Source organism: Blennius ocellaris (genome assembly GCF_963422515.1).
Source record: "Blennius ocellaris genome assembly, chromosome: 13".
Taxonomy (NCBI): domain Eukaryota; kingdom Metazoa; phylum Chordata; class Actinopteri; order Blenniiformes; family Blenniidae; genus Blennius; species Blennius ocellaris.
In genome coordinates, this window is record NC_137662.1 from 6,093,866 (window position 1) to 6,096,953 (window position 3,088).

Here is a 3,088-nt window from a genome sequence, read left to right on the forward strand (position 1 = left end):
GCCGGATCGTCCCTTTTTGTTCTGTACATGCTGTTGTTTTACTTTATTAAAAACATTTTAAGGTGACTGTCACATCAGAGTTTGTTTTGGGATTCATCAGTTTAGTTTTGCGACGACCCAATCATTGACGATACAGCCACTGACATCCACGTTATTACCATAATCAAGCATCTCAAGTTTAATTAAAAAAGACAAAAAAAAAGGCTTCAGCACAGTGGAAAACACTGACAAATATTTGTGTGATAAATCCACTAAAGCGCCTTCCAGTTCATGAGGAAGGTGAAGGGGGGGGGGGCAGCTGAGGGCTTATTTGATGCTCCTTGTTTTGTGCACAGAATAAAATGATTAAATCAAATACACTGAGGTGGTACTTAACAAATTAGGCCGAGTGATTCCACTACACACCAGGCCGACCATTATGGGTCGGTTGCCATGGCCACTCCTCCTTTTTGTGCGTGCGTGTGGGTACCATCTGCTGTCCAAGTGACAGTACTTTAATAGGGGTCAAGATGCACAGCTCACAAAGGAGCGTCATTAATGGGACCGACACCTCTTGCACTCATTGTATTAGAGAATCAAGGAAATTACACAAATCCAATTCATCAGACGAGCCCTCTCGAAGCGCCTCAGCCCGTTTTGCATATTGGGCTCCGATTATAACATTTCCACATGAGAAAGATTTCAGAAGAGTGATTTACATGTGTGATGTATATGTCACAGTACTAAATAGTGTTTCACACACACACACACACACACATCATGACGTGACTATGTGGTTAATGAAATGAAACAGCAACACCCTTTCACTCGGGGTGGAAGCCCGTGAAACGTTCCCCACAAGCCATGATAAACAGCGCAGTGGTTTTTGGCGAGCGTCTTACATACAGAAGTTGTTGTCTGAAGCCCACGAGATGCATCCTGCCTCCTTGAACAAGACTCAGACCTGTAATTGCTTTTCCAAGCGACTGTGCCAACAATGGAAATGCGGAGCTGAATCATTGTGAGATGAAAACGAAATCAATACCTACCCACCACAGAGGTCTATAGATATCTTTTGTGTATTTGCATGCCATGATATAGCTTTGTATTTAAATGTAAGTGTTCAGCTGACTCATCCGGAGTCACTTACAGTAACTGCAACATCTTAGTGAGGTGCAGAGCTGTTTGTTTTTCAATCGCAAGCGTCCAGGAATAAAGGCCAAAAATGTGCCAGGAGATGACAAAGAGTTATCTTTATATCTCTGGCTATTTTCCTTTTTTCAAAAGCACTGAGTTTGGCCATACCATACCCAGACCACCACACCTCCTTGTCTTTATTGATTCTCATTGAGCACAAATGTCTCAGGATACCTATAGCCGGTCATATGGAAACTTTATACCAGATGTGCTCATGCCAACAACTCAGCTTCTGGTATCACAAAATGATCCTCATGTCCTCCCTTGATACAAGCAGGCAGCATTACTTTCATCCAACGTGCATAAGTGAATGTTGTAAGCGCGCTGCTTATTTAATTATTCATCATATACACTTTCTGCCATGAAGACAATGTAATATCGCAGTTAAAGTAACTGTTTCCATTCTTCTTTTATTTTAAAGAACTTGTTTTGAAATGTTAATACTTGGTTTGTTTTTAAGGCTGGTTTATTAAGCAGAGTTCAAAGTTGAAGCCGGTGCTGAATGTCTGTAAACACAGAAAAAAAGAATGAAATGCAGCAAGTTGGGTGGATAATAAAGCAAGCTTGCTTTTCAGTGTGTCAGCAGGATATGAAGCCAGTTTAATTCAAGAACTATAGAAATATACCAATGGGTTAAGGACAGTGGATCACTGCAGAGCCTCCAGAGGAAGAAGCAGCAAGGGGTTAGGGAGATACCTTTCCAAGCAAGATTGTCTTTAGTTGTTGTTTTTTTTTTTAAATAAAGAACAAATCAACATAAAAAGAAACATCTACATGATAAAACTATTTATCATTTTAATTAAAACTCACATATTTGTAACGTAATGTTCTAAAATAACTTTTTAGTGCAAAACCATTAATGTCATGTGATAAAAGTTTAATATAGTGATAACTGGATAATTCATGCTTAATACAAATACTAATGCAGGTAATAGGAATAGGATCTCTGTGTATTCCTTCTCTGTCTGTGTGGCATTTTTTGTTAATGAATCCTGATTGATCACAATTTCCTCCCCAAAACTGAACCAACCACAAAACTGCAATGATTCTATCTTCTCATGCTCCCTCATCCCCTGGTTTGTTGTTCTTTTTAAACAACTTTTGTTTTCCCCTCAGAACACACATTAGTTTAACCTTGCTATTAACTTGAAGATAAGTCTGATATCAAAGGTGGAGTAACAGATATGGGTTTTCCACTGGCTGAAAGGTGGTTTAGCTTCTGAGAAGCAGTTATTTTCTTCTGCTTTGTGCAGAGGCATTGATTTGAAAGCCACTGCTGTGTGAGGGACTGGTGTCCTGGCCCGAGGCTGCAGCAATGCATCACTCCACAGTATCCAGTCACTCACAAAACCCCACACCTTAACACAGGCTCCATCCAGAGGAGCAAAGCCAGACCTCAGAGAGGGAGGGAAATGTCCTGCAGAGTTTGGCACAAAAGCCTTGGATCTTCAATTCAAAATGTCTCGGCTTCATTTCGTCCTGGGTCCCTCAAAGTATAGCTAGTGATTCACGTGCTGCTTGAAGTCTTACTAATCCTCGTGGTGTGTTGCAGCTTGATTATCTGAGAAATAACACTTATTCCAATTAAGAGCACGTGTTGCTCCTTTCCATTAAAAAAAAAAAAAAGGCACATGTACCTTTAATAAAGAACCATTACGCATCTAATGATAATTGTTAATTTCTTCTTTTTTTTTTTCCGTGTTCCCCGGCCGGAGCGCGTTAATGAGATGCCTGACCTGCTCTTAAATTTCCTGTAGATGCTGCTGCGGAAGCAGCGGGGCAGACAGCCTCCTCCTCCCCCCCACCGCGAGCAGCCAGTCAGCCCAGCAGCAGCCTCCGGAGCCGCACGCAGCAGAGGGTCTATGGGACAAACACTGGATCCATCCGGACGCAGGACGCACGCGGGACGCGC